The sequence below is a fragment of the Protopterus annectens genome, chromosome 6.part0 (assembly GCF_019279795.1).
Source record: "Protopterus annectens isolate FY-2018-M chromosome 6.part0, PAN1.0, whole genome shotgun sequence".
Classification (NCBI taxonomy): Eukaryota; Metazoa; Chordata; order Ceratodontiformes; family Protopteridae; genus Protopterus; species Protopterus annectens.
In genome coordinates this window covers 359,474,385-359,492,492 of record NC_056737.1, presented here as the reverse complement: position 1 = coordinate 359,492,492, position 18,108 = coordinate 359,474,385, and positions in this window count along the sequence as shown.

The window sequence follows — 18,108 nt, the reverse complement described above, 5'->3', positions numbered from 1 at the left end:
GAACAGACATCCCACTCATGTGAATCAGGGCTCTTTCCTAAGCCTATTCGAATGCAGTTTGGAGCAATAGATGAAAAATCATGAATGTACCCCTGGCTTGTTGCCTGTGGCTGTTATGGACAGGGGCAGTTTGTAAATGCCCTAAGGCACAGGCATATACCAAAGCCACTCTAACTCATTGGCATTGATAATTGGGAAAATCAAGGCATGGATGACTAGGCTTAAAAAGAGTCATTAGCCTAGTAACCTTCTATGACTGGATTGAAGTGTTAAGTAAAATAGAAAAGAAAATAGAAAGTGGAAGTGTGATTTGTGAAGCTAGATTATATCATTTGAAGAGAGTGTTGTATATTTTCATGTAAATAGGGAAAGTTTGGATATGGCAGACATAGGTGACTGTTAAAACAAGGTATGTAAGTGTTATATGTAAGTGCAGATGGAGTGATGTATGACATAAGCAAATTTATGGGTGAATGTGTCAGGGAAGGTGGTGGAAGAGATGTAGATAAGTAAAGAACAAGCGGAAAAAATAGATTGTAAATATGACATGCAGAAAGGGTCTACAAGAAGTGCTTGCATGCTAGTAGCTCATAACACACATGCTCACTGCCACTGGCTGTAAATGTCAAGTGCCCTAACTCCAACTAGCCTGATCCTAGTTAATTACCCTGCCCTCATGCCATCTGACTGTACTGAACTTTATAGCTATTCCTGAACCCTAAATCTAACCTTAAAACTCCCACCCATTACCTGACCTTAACCATAGCACTCCCTCTGTTCCTCACCCTAAAAGACCATGGTACATGCTGAAAGTTTTGTTATTGGAATTATTTGGTTTCACTATGCTAATGCTGCAGGTCAGTTAATGTAGTGAAAACAAGAGACTATCAATGTCACATATATTTATTTATGAAGGTGTGGATATGAAATACACATTGGTGATGCTTTTTATTGTTGTACTTTTATCATTCATGTATATTTATTATTAAAAAAATGTAAGGTAAACAATTGATCCTGCAGTCAGCATAAGCACCAAATTAGCGCTTATTTCTCTAACGTCGAGTTGAAATAGTTTAGCATGACATATGTACATTTTTGTTGTTTTTACCAAACAGAATTCTTACATAATGTCGGCTAAATAGCTAAGGAAATTGTGGAGTCACTGATAGATTTTATTTTCCTGAACTCAAATATGTCTGCAGATGGTGGTTGCAGTCATGAAATTAAAAGATGCTTGCCTTTTTAAGGGAAACTATGGCAAATCTGGGTAAGAGTTTAAACAACAAATGCATCACATTGTCTGAGAAGGAGCATACAGTCTGGTATTGCCAGTAATAACTTATAAATGTTTGAGATGACTTATAAATAAGGCTATACGATTGATGCTTTTGAACTGTTGCATTGTAGAAAACCTTTCATAATTCAGTGGACTATGTTAAGATCAAATCAATCAATACTTCAAGAAATAAACCCAAACTGTTAACCTGAAGGTCTGACAACAAAATGAACATACAAATCTTTAGCTACATAACAAGAAGACAGGATTCACTGCAGAAGATAGTAATGCTAGGAAAGATAAATAAAACAAACAATGAGGGGAAGGCAGTGCTGGGAAAGATCAAAACCAAGCAAGAAGGAGGGAGGCACAGGATAAGATGAATAGACAAGATCATGGAAGTAATGAATATACAGTTTTTTTCTCAATTTTTTTTTTAAATACATTTGAATGAATTCCATAGTATTTATACATAACATCTTAAATAACTATGTACACTATTTACATTACTCTGATAGTATAACAGATCTTAATGTATACAGTTACTTTATAAGTATGTCCACTCCATTATCAGAGTGTCTGATCAATTATCATATAGTGTCAATCAACGATACGACTTTTCCCCAAGGGTTGTTGATAAATGGCTTTGGATAAATTATTAGTTCTTTAATTTTAATTTCCAATAATGCTGTGGTCTTCAGTAGGCTGTAGAAATCTTCCAAAGTTGGTATTGTGTTTGTATTCCATCTTCTTGTTATACACTTCCTTGAAATTGCAAGTATAGTCCATACTCAATACATGTTTGACCTATTCAAATGAGGACCTTCGTTCACATTTAATAATACAAGAGCTTTAGTTAAATAAAATGATTCATTTAATATATCTTGTAGGAAGTTATTAATACCATTCCAAAATGACTTAATTTTAACACAATCAAAGAAAATGGGGTTCCAATCTGCATTGTGTACTTGCTCACATCTCCAACATATTCATTTTATGGAAGAACTAATTTTACTGATTCTGTCTGGGGTTAAGAATGTTCTGTGCAGGCATTTCCCATTAAAAACTTTCTAGTATTGTGTAAAGAATATATATTTTATTGATAATAAGATATTTGTTTTAATATCTTCAGTTAACTGTATTGAGTGTCCTTTTGTTATATATTTCCAATATGAGGTTTTGGGTGTTGTTTTATAGTTTATCAGTATTTTGTAAAATTTTGAAATACTGTTTCCCATGTCAAAGTCATTATATGTGATTTCATATATGTATTTCATAAATTTAGGTATTTCTTTAAATTAAGAATTGTTAATTATTCTACTTAAATCTTGCAAATATGACATAATACTCTGTAAAGTTAGCCAGTCCTGTTGTGGAATTTTGTAAGTTGTTTGTATTACTTGCATATCTAAAACTTTTAGTTCTTTGATACATTGGAGCCAACAAACAAATCATTTCTCTTCCCAGGAATTAATAATTTCTATATATATTTTATGTGAAAAGATATTTATGACTATGTGGTGGTGTTAAAAGATGAAACCAGATTTTTAAATCTATATTTGCATTAATAATTTTCCTAAGTGAGTCAATGTAATAATTAATTATAAGAGTTTTAGTGGGTTTAGTAATGTTATATTGCATACTAATATATAAAACGTGCCATGACAAATTGTTTTTATCTATTTGACACTTTTTGTAAATCAAATTCATTTGTTGATATTGCAGTTAGTAATTCTTTTCAATTTGCAGAGCAATTTGGACTTATCCAATTTGAGATTTTTTAGATATTGATGCTTTTATATATGTTTCTATATCAGGAAAGTTTAATCCTCCCTGCTTCTATGGTCTGATATAATGTATTAAAGCTATTCTATTTATTTTGGGAAACCATAAACATTTTATTAGGCATGAATTTATTTCTTTAAGTATATTCCTTTCTGGTAACAGTTGTATTGCCAAGGCTATATATAGGATATTGGGCAGTAAAGCCATTTTTATTAACTGTAGTCTATCTTCAAATGTTAATATTATTTTGTTCCATTTTTCCACAGAGATTTTAATTATATTGATGATATTATTGTAGTTTTTGAGACTAATTCATTATTATCCTTGCATAACTCACTTCCTAGGTATTTTAAGGTAGATGCTTGTTTCCCTATGTTGTGATCCCCCTTAGTCTGCAGTTCTTTTTTTTTATTTAAAAATAAAAATTTTGATTTTGATTTATTGAAATGGAGTCCTGAAGTCATGTGAAATTTGTCAATTAATATATTTCATTCTTCTAATGTCTCTTTTGTATTAGATAATGTTAGTAATATGCCATCAGCAAATAGCATTACTTTAGAATTGCATTGTTCATAAACATCTATTCCTTTGATTTTTATAGTGTTACAAATTGAATCTGCCAATTCTTCATTAGCCAGAGCAAATAGAATCAGTGACACGGGACATCGTTGTTTAGTGCCATTTGTTATATGTATAGATTAAGAGGAAAAAGGACCTAACTTGACATACGCTAAACTATTTGTATATATATATATATATATATATATATATATATATATATATATATATATATATATATTCTTTAGGAGATGAACAAATGATGCCGGAAATTCAAATAGCATTAAGATTTTGAATAAATAGTCCCAATTTAGGGAATCAAAGGCTTTCTCTATATCTAAACCAATTATGAGTGTTTATTTTCTTTATTAACATAATCTATAAGAGAAATTATCCTTTTAATATTGTCGTGTGTGTCTATGATATATAAATCCAGTTTGATCGTTATTTATTGTTTTGGATAGTGATATTTTCATTCTGTTAGTTAATATTGTCATACATATCTTATAGTCATTATTTAATAATTATATAGGTCTATATGAGGTACAGAGGTTTGGGGATTTGTTTTCCTTTAGGATTGGTGTGATTAAGCAATATTTCCAAGAGGATGATATTAAAGCTTGTGACTGAATTTCTAAAAGAGTTTTATGGAAGAGGGATAGTATCTTTGAAGAAAAAAGTTTATATATTTCCGTAATTATGCCATCTATACCTGGAGCTTTATTATTTTTACCCTCTTTTATTGTATCTGTAATTTCTTTGTAGGATATGGGTGCTTGCAGATATAGTTTTAATTTTTCTGGTATTGTTTTATATTAGAACATTTTTCATCTAGATTTAATTGATTGATATGTATATTTTCTTTTTGAAAATGTTCCATATAATGATTTCTATAGGCATCAAGAATGTCACCTATATCCAAGACATTTTTCCCTTTCTTTTCATGGAAGATAATTTTAATGTTATTAGCTTTTGATTGTATTTTAGTTCTTGTGGATAAATTATCTAGATATTTGGAAGAAGTGGCCAAGGTATTAATTTTTAGTTTTTCTAAAGCTAAACTAGTTTATGTGTTAGAATTGTGTTGTATTTATTGTTTAATACTTCTACTTTCTTTTTCATCTGCAAATGATTTTGATTGTTTTCAGCTTTTACTGACAAAAGTTTGGATTGTAGATCTAATAATTCAGAATCCCATTCTCTGATTTTTTTATACCAAGTTAGTATATATATATATATATATATATATATATATATATATATATATATATATATATATATAAGCTTTTTATTTATCTCTGTGGTGTAATTAATATCTAAGAATAACTGTAATTTAGATAATAACCAGGGTTTGAACACTTTAATTTTAGTTATATATGCTGGAATTCTGGAGTTAAAGATTAATGGTTTGTACCAATTTTGAAGTTTTAGTATCAATGAATTGTGGTCTGAAAAGGGGCAGGGAATGGTTGAGAAATTTATGATTTTAGAGTATAAGTCATGGGCAGCAAATATTTCATCTATTCTAGTTTGGGTACCAAATCTGTGATCTTGATGGGAAAACAACAAAGATTTATCTTCTTTAAATTTGAAAGTATCTACAAGATGAAATGATTCTACCCACTTGTTTAAAGCTTTTGATATAGCAGATGTATGCAGCGGTCTTTTATTTGTAGTTTCAGAAATATCAAATATACAGTTAAAACCTCCTCCTAATATTAAGTTGCCTTTATAGTTATTGGAAATGAAATCCACGTGTTTTTTTAACAGTTCCTGTTCCAATGCCTGGGCACCAGTATAGATTGGCTAGGGTCCATATTCTGTTATTATATTTAACTAATACTAATGCCATAAGCCCTTCTTTATCTTCATACTTATAAATGATTTCTGGGTTAATCACATTTGTTTTCCATAAAATTGTTGCCCCTTTTGTCTTTGTCTTATAAGTGGATCGTGCCAATATCATATATTCCTTAGGATTCCATTTGTAATTGTCATTTGATTTGAAATGAGTTTCTTGAAGGAAGACAATTTGTGCTTTGTTCAGTTATAAATATTTCAGTAGGTTTGATCTCTTGCTAGGATTGTTTAAGCCATTGGTATTTAATGATAATAAAGTTAAATCCATCTTAGGTTATTTAGACTATGTATTTTCTGTTTATTGTGACTATTAAACATTTTCCTCTGATAACTGTAAAGTATATGTTTGAGCTTTAAAGGAAATTATCAGTTTTATACTCTGAGTGTTTACCAGTAAAGTAATATTTTGGTCAGGCATACTAGAAATGTTTTTGTGAAATAACTTTAAATTAAAAAATGTTAACAAAACTTAGATCTGCACTGGCCATGGAATGAACATCATTCCTAATCTGATAGATAAACCTAAGCCCATCAGGTTATCACTCATACCTTGACAATCCAGAACATCTGAGCTCTATAAATTGAATTATCATATGGAGAATATTTGTAATAGGAATAAGCAATATTTATATTATTTTGAACAGACATAGTACTATTGTAGATTAGACAGAATTCTAATACAATATAAATGTCTACTTATTGTATAAGCAATTAATATTTACATGAAAGATAGATGACAAGCAATTTAATCATAGTAAAGTAGGATGTATCATATATAAAACCTAAGTAAAAGATTATAGCACAGTTATTTAACATATTCACCCTTATTGATGAAGTCTTTCAAAAAGTATTACTTAATATAAATAGATGGTTATAATATTTAAACCTAATGCTTATAATACAATGTATTTTACTGGCTATATCAGAAGTTATATTTCATTGTTTGCTAACATTTAAGTAATCACTTTGTTTGTTGCTAACTTACTTAAAGTATCATGTTTGTTTTACGTGAACATTGACGAAAGTTAGTGCATATTAATTATTAGTGCATCCCTCTTCCCCCATTTCCTACTCATAAGGATTTTCATATCTGTCATTTCTTATTATAAAATGAGTGAAATTATAGGTTAAAAACAGAAAATTCACTCATTGTGATTAATGATTACAAGTTCCCTTTCCATATTCATAAATGGCCATTTTATGGCATATACTGAAAATTTTTAAATTTAAATGGCAACATTCTATTTTTGTATAATCAATAAAGGTTAAACTGAGTGATTATTATCAATTTAATACTATTTGTTCAGAATGTGATTGTTACATCTGTGATATTCCTAGTTCAGGCTTCTATTGTTTCCCTTGAACAACTTTGTCAGTTTGATGTCATGTATAAAAAAGAAGCTATGTCTTACTGTAACATTCCATCTGTGTTGTTCATCTTCTTTCATTCATCACTGATGGGGTTCAGTTCTGAGCCCTCAGAACCAAGTTGGGCTTTTCACCAAGATTGCGCCAGCCAAAAACTCTCAAGCTAAGCTTCTACCCAGAATGCCCTACTCCCTATTACCTCAAATCGAGTTTTCTAGGAATAGAGAAGTAAAGCTGAGGCCACTTCTGTACAAATAACCTAGGACACCACATGGACCCAAAGAATCCCCCACGAGCCTTTGAAGAGGGAAGGAGGGTGGGAAGTGATGAATGGAAGAAGACGAACAACACAGATGGAACGTTATGGTAAGACATAACTTCTTTAGCTGATGTTAGTCTTCTTTCCATTCATCACTGATGGGACAGAATCCCAAGCTACCTTGAGGTCCATGGGCGGCCCTTATGGAAGAACATTCCTAAGTACCATTGAGCCAAAGGCAGCTCTCCCTCTGGAGACCTAGCCCAATTTGTAATGATTGATAAAGGTATGAGACTTAGCCCAAGTGGCTGCTGTGCAGATGTCATCCATGGAAGCTCTGGAGTGGAAAGCTACAGATGTTGCCATAGATCTAGTGGAGTGAGCTTTAACTTTTGGCATAGGTTCTTTTATGAGGGAATAGATGAAACATATGGAGTTCCTTAGCCATTTTGATAATGTAAGCTTCGAAACAGCATTTCCCATTCTAGACCCAGAAAAGGAGATGAAAAGCTTTTCAGACTTATGGATAGTTCTGGTCCTGTCTGGGTAACACCTCAGTTGCCTATGTACATCCAAGGAATGTAGGCAGTACTCTTCTTTATTGGAAAAATTCAGAAAGAACACTGGTAGGTCAATGTTCTGGTTAATGAAAAATTCAGAAACAACTTTAGGAAGAAAGGATGGGTACGTCCAAAGAAATACTCTGTCTTTATGGAAGACCAGGTAGGGCCTCTTGATATACAATGCCTGCAGCTCCGAGACCCGTCTGGCTGACATGATGGCTGTTAAGTATAAAGATTTCCAGGACAAGAACTTTGGGTCACACTTTGCTGCATGATCAAAGAGTTTTTGAGACAAAGACTGAAGGACTAAAGTGAGGTTCCATGGTTCCACAGGCTGTCTGACAGGAGGCCTGATATGAGAGGTTCCCTTGAGAAATGCTTTGCATAGACATAAAAATATGAGAGGGGTGCCATCTATACCATTCTGGAAATTAGAAATCACCACCAAGTGTACTCGTACAGTAGAGTCAGAGGCTCCATTGTCAAAAAACTTAGCCAAGTATTGCAGCACCTGAGTCACTGGAGCTGAATACTGGTCTAGCATATTATTCTTAGACCAGATGGAGAACATTTTCTATTTATCCTGATATAGTCTTTTTGTGTATGGTTTATGAGAGGCCAGAACAATGTCTTGAACAGGTGAGATAAGATTAGCTTGCCTGGCGACTAACGGAAGTGGAGAAACCAAGCCGTTAGCTTGAGACTGGACAGATTCGGGTGGCTCAACCCTTGGGGATGAGTAATCAGATCTGGAAGAGGGTCCAGAATCCATGGCAGGTATACTAGGTGAGGCCAAAGAAAGGGGAACAAAACTTGTTGAGACCAGAATGGAGCTATGAGGATCATCTTGCATCTCAACCAAAGAGCTTTCTTTAGAAATTGTGGAATCAGGGGAATGGGAGGATAAGTGTAAAGAACTCCCCTGGACCAATTGTGGATTAGACCATCCCTTGACGACTCGCCCTCTGGGGGAAACATGGCAAAATAGCTGCTGCACTTGTTGTTTGATGGGGAGGTGAAAAGATTGCAGCAAGGCTGGCCCCAGTGACTGAAGATTTCTGTCACCACCTCAGGATTGAGGGACCACTCGTGAGGAAGTTGGATGCATCTGCTCAGTTTGTCCATAATTACGCTGGAGCTCCCTGGAATATGCATTGCTATCAGAAAGCAGTTGGAAGCTATCGCCCACTGCCAAATTCTCATGGCCTCTCGACACAGGGGGTAGTACTGGGCTCCTCCTTGCTTGTTGATATACCAGACCACTGACATGTTGTCTGACTGAACTGCAGTTGTCCCAGAAGGGAGAACTGATTGAAAAGCCTGCAAGCCTAACAGCTCTCAGTTCCAGGACGTTGATAGGCAGGTGAGTCTCTGAGGTGGACCATGTGCCATGGACTGTCTTTCCCTGGAAATGGCCTTCCCACCCAATCAGGGAAGCATCCATGGTCACAATGGCCCTGGGCTGAAGGGATTGAAATGGGCAACTCCAAAGCTCTGTGTCTAACCTCATCCACCAAAGGAGATCCTGCTTGCAGGAGTTGGTTATTTGAATCTGGTAACTGAAGGGGTGGTAGTTCAGGAACCACTTACAATGAAGGAACCATTGTAGGGTTCGCATGTGTAGCTTCGCTAGGGGCAGTATTGGAATTGAAGCTGCCATGGAGAACCTCTCTTGCTGAAACTTTTGTTTCACAGGTATCACTCAGAGCTGGAGCCTCAATCACTGGAGTCTGTGATTTGGAAGTGACACTAGAAAGTACCAGGTATTAAACACTGCTCCAATTAATTTTATTTGTTGTGTAGGAGTAAGGTTTGATTTCTCCCAATATATTGTTATTCACAAAATTTTTGCCAGAGAGAGTGTGTAATGCAGTGCTGTTACCAGAAGATGCTCAGTGGGGTGGTGAGGAGCCAGTCGTCCAAATAGGAAACACCTGGAATCATTGTAGTCTCAAGTGAGCTGTGACCACTGCCATGCACTTTGTGAACACTCTGGGGGCTGTAGAGAGACCAAATGGCAGGGCACAACATTGAAAATGACTGGTCCCCAGCCAGAAGTGAAGCAGACTCCTGGAGCATTTGTTCATTTTGATGTGGTAATATGCATCCCGGAGATCTATCGAGCACATGCAATTGCCTTCCCTTAAAAAAGGGGGAATGGACTGAACCATGACCATCTGGAATTTGGTTTGGATGACAGACTTGTTTAAGCTGCTGAGATCCAAAATGGGTCTCCAGTCCCCTGTCTTTTTTGGCACCAAAAAGAATCTTGAGTAGAATCTGGATCCATATTGGTCTGATGGGACTGGTTGGATGATTCTTTTTTGAGACAGCTTTATAATCTCTGAAGCTGCTTCTTCCGTTTGACTGGGTGGAACATAGGTTCATAGGTTCATATGTAGGTACTAGGCTATTGGCCCTAGGGCCTATATAAGCCTAGCCAAAGGTACCCTGGCTTTAGCCACCCAAGAAAATTATTTTCCTGTGCCACTGTCGAGCAGAGCCACAGAAGTGATCCCTGGGGTGAATTTCCTATTTTCCATCCAATCATCAAGATTTTTCTTGAAGAGCGCTAATGAGGTGCTCTGTTTGATATAGATAGGTAGTTTGTTCCAGAGTATGGGAAGTCTCTGGGACAGGAATCTATCCCTCCAGCATGTTCTGTTTATTGTGGTGACAAGGTTTAGGTCCCTAGACCGTGTAGCTTATAGGGATTGGAATTTCTTTAAGTGGAGCATGTCTAAAAGCTCTGGGTTTGACATAGCTTTGTGTGTTAGGCAGAGATCGCCTCTGAGTAGGCGATATGCAAAGGAGTAAAGCTGCAGTTTTTTGAGACGGTCTGCATAGGGCATCTGTTTGAGGCTGGTAATCCTCTTTTTGAGGTATTTCTGTGGCCTTTCCAGTTGTTGTAGATGTCTTGTGAGGCACATACCAAAAGGGGCATTGTACTCTATAATGGGTCTAATGAGTGACGAGTAGAGGGGAACAATGACCTCTTTTTTCCTGGATGAGAAACCTTTGGTGATGAGGTGTGTCACGTAGAAGGATTTCCTGACTACTGTGGCGATGTGATTATCAAAAGCGAGACTACTGTCCACCTGTGTCCCAAGGTCTCTTATCACACTTTCAGTGTTAATTAGACTACCACCTATGTGGTAGTTCATGGGTACTAAGTTTTTACCAAAAGGCATGACAATGCACTTTTTGGCATTGAGCTTGAGGCCATGGCTTTGACACCAGGAATCTGTCTCAGTGAGGCCCCTTTGTAGGATGTCCACATCTTTTGGAGTTTTGATTATGGCTCCTAGTTTGCAGTCATCTGTGAACTTCGTTAGCCAAAGACCTTCTGTGTTGGCCTATACTTCAGAGAAGTAGATACCAAACAGGAGAGGACCCAGGACTGAAACCTGTGGTACTCCACTTGTCACGGGTCTGAAGTTGGATTTGGAATCTACTACTTTCACAGTGTGGGTTCTGTCAGTGAGCCAGTTGGCAACCCATCTTGTGACATAGGGATTTATACATAGTTTAGTGAGTTTATCTATAATTCCAGAGTGGGGGATGGTGTTGAAAGCCTTGGCGATATCCAGATAGGCTGTGTGAACCACCTTACCCTCATCTATGGCTTTGGTGACTGCTTCAAAGAAGTCTATCAGGTTTAGGAGACATGATCTGCCTTTTACAAACCCAAACTGGGTGGAATCCTGAGTTTGGAGATTACCAATGTCATTGTTTATAAGTTCCATGATGATACGTTCCATAGCCTTGCAGACCAGGCTTGTTAGGCTAATGGGGCGGTAGTTTCTGGGTTCTGTGGTGGCTCCCCCTTTGTGGAGGGGGATAACTGTTGCTGTGCGCCATTCAGTGGGCACATAGCCTGAGGTGAGGCTATGATTGAACATGGTACTTAGGTGGGGTGAAAGTTCATTCTGTAGTTCATGTAGAACACAGCCTGGGATGTCGTCAAGTCCCATGGACGCTGTGTTCTTGGCTTTGGATAGTGTGTTTCTTACCTGTGCAGCCGTGATTATGGGAACTTTGCATTTTTCTGGTATAGAAATGGGCCTTTTAGGGGATGACGGGGGGGTAAAGTCAGCGCTGAACCTATCTGCCAGGATGTTGGCAATATCAGTTGGTTCAGTATAGTTAGCACCATTGTGATGTAACTCAGAGCAGATCTGAGTGTTGCCATTGAGATTCTTGACATAGCTGTAGAATGCTTTGTGGTTGTCTTTAGAGTCAGTGGTGATTTTGTTTTCATAACTAGCTTTGGAGGATTTTATGAGGGATCTCAACTTCTTACTGAGGCTGACCAGGGAGTTTCTCCAATCATGGGATTTTACTCTTTTTTGCAACAGTTTCTTTCTTCTGTTGTAGAGTTTGTTTATGGCAGGGGACCACCAGATTGGCTTCCTTTTTTTGGAGGATAGCATCTTGGTTCTGTTAGGGATTGCACGATCCATGCACTCATGTAAGTGCTTATAAAGTGCATTTGTGTAGGATTCAGCAGTTATACCTCTATCGTCCATCAGCATGGGTGTCATGAAGTTTGCCACTTCTGTCTTAAGAAGCGTGAAGTTAGCTCTGGAGAAATTTGTTACTGTGGTTTCCTAATGGGGGGTAGGGGAGGGATGTTGATGTCTAGGGTTATTAGCTTGTGGTCGGATCTGACCAACGAGGAATTGACCTCTGGTGTGGAGTACCGGTTGCCCATGTTGGTAATAACCAGGTCTAAGATATTGCTGCCCTTGGTGGGGGTGTGGATAAGTTGATCCATGGCATTGGAATTTATGAATTCCAGAAAACGTTGAGCACAAGAGTTGGTACATGAGTAGTTTTCCCAGTTAATGGTAGAGTAATTGAAATCACCCATTATTAGGGTGTTAGGTTGTACCATAATATTTTCCAGTGTATTAAGAAATGAGGAGTGGGAATCCTGGGGCATGGTGGGGGATCTGTAGCAAGCTACAATATGAATTGCAGTCTTGCCCAGAGTTTGTTGCACTTGGATAATCTCTGATGCATTATGCTGAGCAACTAGCCTGGAGGTGTGGATATCCTTAATGAATATGGACACGCCTCCACGTTTAGTGTTTTGGTCCAGGTTAGGTGGCTGAAAGGTGTGGTATGAATTATAACCTGATAATGCAAGGGTACTCTCTGGAGCCTTGAACTAGGTCTCTGTCACTGCATAGATGTCTATGTTCTCCATTTTAAGGAGTGCCTCGAGTGAGTGCATTTTGAGGTTTAGACTTCTAGCATTGAGTAGCAATACCCTCAGATTCTTCTTGCCTGTACCTGTTAGGGTGGTGAATTTGTCATTTGAACCTTGCCTAAAAAAGGCACTATAGGGGTGGCTAGAGCCTTAGCCAGTATCCAGAATCTCAGGGGCAACAGGTGCAGGCCATCTCTGGCAAAGCATCGTGGTTTGTCGATCATGTCATCCCAGGCAGACAGATACTGGATCCCCTTAGAATGACACCAGAAGCTTAGCCAATTGTTGAAGTCATTCATTTTGTCCTTGTACTGTGGTATCATTCTGGGTGATGGCAAGATGCTACTCAGGGCTAGGGTCATACCTGCCTGGGCTACAAGATCAGACAGCTCCTCCATGTCCCTTTTCATATAGTCCAAGGAGGGACGTCTCAGGTCATTCACACCAACATGGACAATGCCAGAGTCGTATTTGTACTTATTGTGGAGTAACCTGAGTGCATGCATTATGTGGTGGATCCTGGCACCCGACAGGCAGCTGACAATAACGGGAAGCTTTTTTGGAAGATTTGGTTGACAAGAAAGGGAAATGGTGTAACTTCTGGTGATTATACTCTGCACCCAATTTTTTGCGTCTTTCAGCTTTAACCGGTTAGGGGTCGCCACAGCAGAACTCCGGTCCGCTAATGATTGGCAGTAGAGTTTTACGTGCTGGCTTGCTGGGCCTAACGCACAACCTTCAATGAAGGAATGCCCATTCATGCATGTCGCCACACAGAAGATGCTCTAACTGAGAATCAAACGGGCAACATCTAACTGTGAGGTGACAACGCTACCACAGCAACACCACCGCAGTATACTCTGCACCCAATGATCGGTGGTAATAGATTGCCAGGCAGCTTGGTGCAGAGAAAAACAACCCCTAACTGCTTACAGAAGTAAGCAATCGAGCTGCTCCTCAGGAGCGCTGGTAAGGCTTCCAGAGAAGGAGTCCCTGGAGCTTTGGTTATGAGGACCCCCTCTGTCTCTGTAGGGGCACCTTCTGGAATTGTTACCTCCTCTGCCCCTGGAAGTATCATCACCACGTGCGGCATGGAAAGGACCCTGAGATTTTTTGTGCCATATTTTCCCATTCCTCTGATTCCTGGAGAAGATACTTTGAGGATTGGAAAATCATAGGCCTATAGCAGACACAGTCTTGCCATCTTGCTCGCACCTGGCTAGTGTGTCCTTCACTTTAGAGCCAAAAAGGATGATGCTTCGATGGAAGCATTCAAATAGGAAGACTTGAAGGGGTCCATGAGGTCATAAATGTGCATCCAGGCATGACGCCTTATGACAATCCCCGAACCTGCTGATTTAGCCACCCCTTCAGTCGTATTTGATAGCAACCTCATGGATGAGTTTGAGATTGATTCCAGGGTTGCGAGCTGTGAGGCCACTTTGTCCCTGACCTTGTCAGACAGCTGTCCTGTGAGTTTCCCAGAGAGTTTGGAGATCAATTCCCTCTGTAGCCTCGTAAAATGTGCCAAATAGTTCAGTAACCATATAGCAAAGGTCCCTGATGCAAAAACTCACTTCCCAAGTCTGTCCCCACCCGGAACTCCCTGTTGGGTGGGTGGACAGTGGGACTTTCCTCAGCCAAGTCCTTTTTCATGGCCTGCCACCACCATAATGTCGACTGGTAACCCTCTGGACCAATGTGGATTCTCCTCGGGAGGGGAAAAAATTTTGTCAGATCTCTGAGGGATCGTCTCAATGGAATCAGGGTTTTTCCAAGCATGCCACATGATGAGTTGGACAAGCTCATCAGCAAGCGGGGTCACCCAAGAGGTAGAAGGCTGGGCAAGGAAAGCCTGCAGGAACATGGACTCCTCAGATGAAGTGTTGGAGGGCTTCCAGTCACCTTTCTGTTTTAGCATTTCCGGGATGTCTCTGAAAGAGACATCATCAGGAGGTGACCGTGGGGACCCTTCACCATCATCCTAATCCATGTCTTCCATTAAAGACTCCTCGGGTGAGTCCATGTGCTTCCTCTTCCATGTCCTCTTTTGAGGGGACTCCTCAGTGGGGGTGTCTAAGGAGGACTCGGAAGAACAGGTACCTTGAGCAGGGGTGTCCTTCAGTTTCTCTGCCCGGTGCCCTGGGGTTGGTCTGTGGCAGCTATAGCTCAGGAGGTGAAAACTGGGGTTCCAATGTCAAAGGAGTGCTTCCAGAAGCAAGAGCCCTCTCCATTACTTGGAAAGCAGGTCCACCTGAAGAGGGATGGGAGCCCCAAACCAAAAAAGACCACCTCGGGACCGGGATCACACCCCGCTCTGACGATCCTGCCCCCATGGATGGAGCCTCAAGCAGGATCAGTGCGGATATGGCTATCGACACCTAGGACAGAACTGAAGACAAACATGGATCCATGCCCAGAGCTGAGGCATCTGCCCCCAATCCCTAGATTGAGGAAGGACCAGTTCCACAGGAACTGAAGACCAAAGGGGCAAACCTGGAGCCTGATTGAGGTCCACTATAGGTATCAAGGTGATGGGTTCTGAGATGGTCTTGGAGCAGAAAGTTTCAGAACCGAAATGGCCAAAGGAGAAATGTAGAAAGGAATCTGTGGAGAAACCAAACCAAGTCCTGCAGGCAGATAGGTCTTAGAAAGTGTGGGTATCCCCCTGGCTGCCAACAGCTGGTCCACAAGATGCAACACATTCTGTTCTGACAGGCTCCTGGTGGATCTAGTGGTTACTCCAGACATGGAGTCAGGTTGGTCAATGAACAGGTAATACATCTGCCCCAGGACTGGATCTATGGAAGGGGAGTATCGGGTCCATGGTGCAAGGTCTGCCAGCACTGAAGTCTCATGTTTTGAGACCAGGATTAATGGAGTTGAATCCAACTTGGTAGAAAAAAACACTTGGCACTGAAGTGGCACTCGGAGCCACAGTGGTAGGTTCCAAAATCGTAACTGATGAAGTTATCAAAGGAGTGCCCTGAGCCATAATGGCCACAGGTGCTGAAGTTGTAGGCATAATGAGGTCTATCATTGGTGCTGGAGGCAGGATCGGTGCCGAACCTGGTACCAGTATCTTAGGTTCTGAGATACTCAGAGCCAACAATCAAAGAGCCATAGAGGCAGATCTATGCTCTGAGAACAACTTGAGGGCCTTTGATTTCACAGGCTTACCCTGATCACCCGATGGTGAGGAGGGAACCAAGTGGGACCTCTTTTTGTCTTTTGTAGGAGGGGTTGAGACCTCCATCGCATAAATGGCCTCTGAAAAGGGAGACTTAAGTAACTGTTTCAGTATCAGTTTATTTTTACGCTCATTAAGAGGGCATTGACTGAAACTCTGACAAATATCACAAGGAGGTTGCACCGAAAGGTGGGGCACCCCCAAACAGTATACACAACCATTATGAAAATCACTATTAGGTAACTTGCCATTACATGAAGCACAATGCTTGAACCTTGAAATACCTTTCTTATCTGACATCTTGACAGAGAAACACTACAGGCAAACAGTTCAACCAGTCTATACTAATACGTCAAACACAGTTTAAAAAAGCCACACAGTTGTATCACTATAGTGATATGTATAAGTAAAGCAGAAACACCTTACTGAAAAAACATTAACAGGCTAGAAAAAAAAGGGGAAATACCAGCCATGGTATTGAAGGAATACCACAAGTGTAAGGGGAGAAGGCCATACCAACAATGGTACTTGAAAGTTTGCCAATGGGTAGAGCAGAGAAGAAACATCAAGGTCTGACAGAAGAAAAAAAAACACTAAAGATACTAATTGCTCACTAAAAGAGAGAATATCAATAGTTTTCACACAAAATATCAAATAAAGTTCCACTTAGCTGAAAGCTCGACTAAAACATAACTTTAAGGCTATGCAGCAAATGAGATCTGAGGTAACAGGGAGAAGGGCATTCTGGGTAGAAGCTTAGCTCAAGAGTTTTTGGCTGGCGCGAGCTTGATAAATAGGCCAACTCAGTTCCGAAGGTTCGGAACCGAACCTCATCAGTGATGAATGGAAAGAAGATTAACAACATCAGATCATTAGTTACCTTGGTAACAGCTAAAGTATTATGTATGGCCAGGATGGGTTACAAAACCACAATTCAAGTTAAAGCAATTGCATGACTTGCACATTTACTTATATGAGAAAATCATCATGCTTCCCCTTCATGTTCAGTATAGTGTATGTCATTTATGACAAGTTAAAACAGTAGTTTTATTATACACAAGCGCATGTTATTAAACTGAGTGTCTATTGTAAATTTAATACTATTTGTTCAGAATATGATTGTTACATTCTGTGACATTTCAAGTTCAGGCTTGTATTGTTTCTCTTGAACAACTTTGTCATTTTGATGTCATGTATAAAACATTAGTTACCTTGGTAACCACTTAAGTATTATATATGGTCAAGATGGGTTACAAAAATTGCAATTCAAGTTAAAGCAATTACATGAGTTGTTATGCATTTTTACTTATATAAGAAAATCATCATGCTTCCCCTTGATGTTCAATGTAGCGTATGTCATTTATGACAAGTTAAGACAGCAGTGTTATTATAAATAAACCCGTGTTATTAAATCCTGTCTTTAATATCTAAATTCAGCAGACTGCTTCATCTTATATTTTATGTCTAGATTTGCTAAAATCATACATTACATAACTATTGTGTGTTTTTTTTTTTTTTGGCTGTTGTTTAGTAATTTGAGAGACCACAAGCTGTAATGCTGATTCTTATTATTATTTCCTTCCAAGCATGTTTATACAGTCTATAGACTTTAAATTATGAGGCCCTTCTAGTTTCTTATTTGTTATAAGTATATTTCCATCCTTACAACTGCGGTGGTGGTGCTGTGGTAACGTTGTCGCCTCACAGTAAGATGCTGTCCAGTTCGATTCTCAGCTAGACCGTCTTCTGCGCCGAGACATGTGTGGATGGGAGTACCTTCATTGAAGGTTGTGTGCATCAGGGCTGGCAACTCGGCATGTAAAAATCTATCTGCCAATCATTAGCGGACTGGAGATCCGCTGTGGCGACCCCTGGCCGGGAAAAGCCGAAAGATGCAACAACAACATACATGCATATCAGAACTTCAAGCACGGGCAGCAATGCCCATCCAGTTTTGCCAGAATACAATTCGCTACTTCATGTGGTGTGTTTCCAGGCTGTTCTTAAAATATCCAAACCAATATTTGTCCTGTT